Raw genomic sequence first — 6,414 nt, forward strand, 5'->3', positions numbered from 1 at the left:
TTACAAAAACAATTATAATAAAAATATAAACTGGGGAAAAGACAAGAACCTATTATTATATATAAACTAGTGAATTCTGTATTAGTAATTGCATTAGCCATGGCTCTCCAAAGAGACAGGACCAATAAAATATATGTAGATACATAGACGAGAGGGGATTTATTAGAGGAATTGGCTCACATGATTATGAAGAATGAGAAGTCCCATGAGTTGGAGAAGCAGGGAAGTCTATACTGTGCTCCGTCCATGTCCAAAGGCCTTGGATCAGAAAATTCGAGGGTATAACTTTCAAAGCTAAAGCCTGAGAACTGGGGCAAGGGTGCACTACAGCAACTCCAGAATCAACAGGCCAGAGAACCCAGGGTTGTGATGTACCCAAACAGGAGATAAAGAATGTCTCAGTTCCAGAACAGAGAGAGAGAGAATTTGCCTTTCTCTTCTATCTGGGCCTCTGCTGACTGGATGCTGTCCACCCACACCAAGGAGAGCAGATCTTCCTTATCTCAGTCTACTGATTGAAATGCTTACCTTTTCCAGAAACACCCCCACCAAAATACCCAGAAATAATGTTTTACCAGCTATCTGGGTATCCCTTAATCCAGCTAAGTTGACACCTAAAATTAACCATCACAGTATTTATGCCTGATTCTTGGCTAAAATACTAGAATGAAAGCTACAAGGTCTCTAATGGTGTCTGTATGTATGTTATGGATATGTGATACTTTCTCATCTCTGGATGCACTGCAAAACTAATTATAAAATCTTTTTTAAAATAGCTCCATTATAAATTAGTTTGGGAAATAATGAGCACTTATAAGCTACATATGGGAACCGACTCAATTTGTTTTCAAGTTCACACATGTGGACAAATCTTGGATAAATGAGACCAATGTAACATTTTTAGCTTAATACAACAAGTATGTCTTCAGAGTTGTCACCATTAAATATAAAACAGACATAAATCTTTGCTCTACTTGGGTACTAGTCAAATAAGCTAATATTATATTTATTATATATTTAAAATCTTAAAACTTATGGAGTTGATTCTAATTAAGTCATTCTTCTGACAAACATTATTTCAACAACATAATTATGTCTTACAGTAAATCTGCCTAATAATAAAAAAATTGGTAATTTGCAAACTTATGGTTATGCTAAGTTAAAGAAGTTTATTAAATGTCTAGATCATTTACAAAGATAAAATACTAATACATTGATTACTGAACATAAATTCAAGTTTATATTTTTTTGAATTCTTATTTCTACAGACAGACTAAAGACACCTTGGCCTGTTAATAAATATGCTCTCTCTACCACACTGAGAAAGTCTACCATAAGGAAACATATGCTTCTAGAAATGGTGAGATAGTATAGCCCTAAATTTTCTAATCTACTATAGAATGCTGGTATGTGACAGCTTCAAACTACTTTCTAATTTTCTCAGGAAAATATAGGTTGTAAGGGTTAAAATTATAATTAACGTATGTAAATAAAACTACAAGCAGTAATAAGGTAAAGGAAAACGAAGTATGCAAGAAAAGTAGAGTGTTTTGCAAGTAAAGTAGGGTGTATCTTTGAAAAGGAAAAGTATATAAAATATGAACTGCTAAGAAAAAGTAAAATGGCTGGTCATTAAAAAAAGGTATAAGACAAAATCTAAATAGATATAGAAAATTGTAGAATATTTGATAGGGAAAAGTTTTATGTGGTAAGGTCAAGCTGACTAATAGTGAATGGATTAATTTATAAGGTTAATGTTAAAATGAGCTTAATAGGGTACTGATACAAGTCTATAAAAACTGACGGATTTTTTTCTGTTAAAATAACTAAGTTTTCTCAGATTTTACTGTTTTGTTTTGGGTTTTATTTTTAATAAAGATGTGGGGTACAATTCAGGGTTAGGTATATAAACGTTGATTATGCAGATACCCTTGTTGATGAGGTATGCCCCTCCCTCCCCTAGCACTTTCCCTCAACTGCCAATCCCAGCCCCCCTGACAGTTGCCCATTACTGCCAATCACTTTCTTATAGTATTATAATTGTTCAAGGTCCATTTATGAATGAGAACACATGGTACTCTTTGTTCTCTGTTTCTGTGATAGATCACTGAGTATGATCGACTCCAAATCCATTCAAGTTGCTGTGAAGTCCATGTATTTGTCCTTCTTTATGGTTGCATAATATTCCATTGTGTATAAGTATCACATTTTTTTTATCCAGTCCAGCTTCGATGGGCAACATAGTTGGTTCCATGTTTTTGCTATTGTGAATAGAGCTGCAACAAACATACATGTGCAGGCATCTTTTTAAAAAATTTTTTAGAGATGGAGTCTCACTATGTTGCCCAGGTTGGTCTTGAACACTTAGTCTCAAGCAATCCTCTTGCCTCAGCCTCCTAAATTGCTGGGATTACAGGCTTGAGCCACCATGTGCCTGGCCTGATTATTAGTCTGTTCTTCGTAAGACATTGTAAAAAAAGTTTTTTAAATATTGTTTTAACTTTTAAGTAATCACCAAAGGACACAAAGATTCTGTGTAATTGTTAACATCTCTGGTTATTGTTAACAATTCTAAAAACACCGTATCTGTACCTGGAATGGGACAGTGACTTACAAAACTGGTAGATGGTTGGAGCAAGGTTTCTCATTGAAGTGGGAGGGTATAGATTAGCAAGAGAAAAAGGCTAGAATGATCCATGGGATAATAGATCAGAGATGGAAATATCAGTATGAATTCATGTTTAGCTTAATATGGATATAAATGGCCCCACATGGAAATCTTTATAGTTAAGTGTGTGTATGTAGGTTAGAATACATACAGATACTCCTTTGCATTGTCAGTTGTGGAGGCTAAGATACAATTAGCACATTTTTTAGTCAAAATGTAAGTTTTTAATATCACTTTCTAATAAAAGGAATTACAGATCTTTGAAAAAAAGGGTTGACACTAGAACTGGAACAGTAAATACATGAGCAAGGATAATCTTGAAGTATCAGAAAGTACTCAAAAAAATGAAATTATGTCAAAGGAAAACAAGACCCAATGGAAAGAGCTCTCAGTGGCCAAAGCAAGAATGAATTGCACAACAAAATACTGTAGTATTGACTAATAACCAAAGCTTAAAGTAACTATCTAGGTGTCCATATTTGTATAAATAGATAAGCAAATGGAGTTGAATACAAATCTCCTTTGCAAAAGAATTCCAAATGATTGACGCAGACAGTCATCAAGAAGATAGAGCTAACACTCACTCCTTAAGAGTAGGCTCTGCATCGCGACTTCTTCCAGAAGGTTACTTGCAATATGGATGTAGAGGGGGGGAGTAACTTCATGGTAGAGAAACCTGATAACACTGATTCATTCAGGTGAACAAAGTTAAATCAATGGTGATAATTCACCTTGAGAGTGTGAAGAGACAAGAATAGTACTTCATCTCTGTGCTGTGCTTTCCCAAAACTTATAACCCTAGTCTAATTATGAGAAAAACACCAGATAAATCACAGTGGGGGGCATTCTATAAAATGCCTGACCGATCCTCCTCAACAATGTCAAGGTCATCAGAAGAAGGAAAGTCTGGCAGATCCCATCGTTGGAAGCCCGGTCTTCACACAGAGCTCAGCCGTTGACAGCACTGAAGCATCACAGTGGTCCGGGCGCAGCTGCAGCAGCAGGCGTGGCCGCCATTGCACATCGCACCGCCCAGGCCTGAGGCGATCCACACCTTCAGACCTTGAAGCCCCTGCAAGCAAGATCTGCTGAGATTGCTGCTGCCACTGCTGCCACCGGGAGGTCCTGCCAGGTCATGGGTCTCCTCCCGTGTGCCTTGAGGCAGCTCCCATTTCCGGCTTCTTTCCAGCTCCCTCCCCTGTAGGGCAAGCAGCTGAGATAAAGACCATCTGGAGCGGTGAGATAGCACCACCTGCTGGCGATTCAAGGTAACAACACCAAAAGGGGAAAAACAGAAGCTTGATAGACACAGGCCAGATCTGAGTGGTTAACTGGGCAGTGGTGAACTGAGCGGTGATCAGAACTGCCCTTCACAGCAGGCCAGGGACAACTGACCCTATCTGTGAACAAATTTACCAACCTGAAAAGACAGCTAGAAATCAGAGCTGAAAGGACACTGGAATTAAACAAAAAGTCTCAGAGTGTGCTTGATTGGTTCTGTTAGTTTACTGACATAATTCTATTCCTTTTGTTTTGTTCCTTTTTTTTTCTTCTTTTCTTTTTTTCTCTCTGTAAACCATATCTTTTTATAGAGGAATACCACACCAATAAGGAGATTGGTTAGCTTGTATGTTAGCATCATTGTATGTTTTACGTTATTTTTGTATGAGACTTGGTTAGTTGGTAGCTGCGGTCTATTGTTTTTATCTGTTTCAGTTTTTGTCTCTCTCTCCATTTGTTGGTACACTCGTCTGTTTTCCCCTTTATGCCTCTCTCTCTCTCCACCCCCCTCTTCCCCCCACTGTCTGCTCCATTCTCTTCCCTCTGTTAACCTCATTTTATTTCAGGGAGTAAACCTACAACCCCACTGCATGGACAGAATCCAAGGCAGTGGGAAGTGGGTTTCAGATTATCCATACACCGGTCAGCGGATACCAGGACCTGCAGAGAGATTTTGAATCACAGCTCCCCCCTTAAGTAAATCTCAAAACAACAAAAAGAACCACCCCAACCTATAGTGCAACTCCAGAATTGAACAAAGTAAGAGGATGTACATTAAAAAGAATAGGAGATTGAACAAACAGAAGTAAAAGCAACCCCTCCACCCCTGAATAACAGAATTAAAGAACATGGTGGAGGGAAGTAAAAAGTAGGGAGGGAAAAAACTGCACAAATGAAGAAAAACCAAAAGAAGACTATAGGTCTCACACAGACCCTTGGGAGGTCAGACACCAAGAAAACACACTTTGGAACACAAACAATAAAGAGCCCCCAGAATGACTGGTCACATGCAACAAACCCAGACATCAAGACATTAATAGAGAGAATAAACAAAATTGAGGAGAGACAAGAGGAAAATAAGATGGAGCTGATGACAGAAATAACAGCAGTAAAGAATACTGTGATTTAAATAACAAACTAATAAGCATGGAAAGAAGAATTAGCCAAGCAGAAGAAAGAATCTCAGAGCTCAAAAATCAAAACACAGAACTAACCCAAACTGTCAAAAACATAGAAAAGAAGCTTAAAAAGACAGAACAAAACCTTCAAGAGACAAATGATCACTTCAAGAGAAAAAACCTAAGAGTAATTGGCCTTCCTGAGACAGAGAGAGAAACAGAGGCCACGCTGGAACAAACATTTCATGAAATCATTCAAGAAAACTCCCCTCATCTCATCAGCGATGCAAAAATTCAAACACAAGAGATTCAGAGAACCCCTACAAGACAACAAATGAGAAGACCAACTCCCAGACACATAATAATTCACCTAAACAAAGTAGGTATAAAAGAAAAAATCCTAAAGGCAGCAAGAGAAAAAGGTCCGACTACCTACCAAGGAAGACCAATTAGAACAGCAGCAAATTTATCTACAGAAATCCTCCAGGCTAGGAGAGCTTGGAGCCCTATCTTCAAAGTTCTGAAAGATAAACAATTTCAACTGAGAATAACCTACCCAGCCAAGCTAAGCTTCATCAGTGAGGGAGAACTGACATCCAATCCCTAAGAACCTATGCTGCCACCAGACCACCTTTACAAGAAACAATTAAGAAAGTATTGAACACAGAACAAAAGGAAAAAAGAACAACAACATTCTTCTCAAGAGTACAGGCAAAAGATTAAAAACACACATGAACCGACTCTAAAACCAAAAGAAAGACAACACACGAACAGGAAGAACAGCAACAACTCTGTAAGAACATTATGACAGGGATCAACTCTCACATTTCAATAATTAGCTTGAACGTGAACGGACTAAATGCACCACTGGAAAGGCATAGAATGGCAAAATGGATAAAATATCACCAGGCAACAATTTATTGCCTTTAAGAGACTCACCTCACTAGAAAGGACACTCATAGACTCAGTAAGAGGGTCACTGAGGATGGGAAACAAATTTTCAGGCGAACAGAACACAAAAGAAAGGAGGAGTTGCGATCTTAATCTCAGACAAAACACCCTTTAAGCTATCAAAAATTTAAAAAGATACAGAAGGTCACTACATACTGATAAAAGGTTAAATCCATCAACAAGAAATATCCATCCTAAACATATATGCACCCAACATAGGAGCACCAACTTTCATAAAGCAGCTTCTAGGTAACCTAAAAAAAGATATCGACTCCAGCACCATCATAGCAGGGGACTTCAAACCCCACTCACAACCCTAGACAGATCATCAGGACAAAAAATCAGCAATGAGATCCAGAACCTCAATGTGACTCTTGACCAAATGGACTTAACTGA

This window comes from Carlito syrichta, unplaced genomic scaffold (genome assembly GCF_000164805.1).
Source record: "Carlito syrichta isolate Samal-C Ts95f unplaced genomic scaffold, Tarsius_syrichta-2.0.1 Scaffold304348, whole genome shotgun sequence".
In the NCBI taxonomy this organism is placed as follows: Eukaryota; Metazoa; Chordata; class Mammalia; order Primates; family Tarsiidae; genus Carlito; species Carlito syrichta.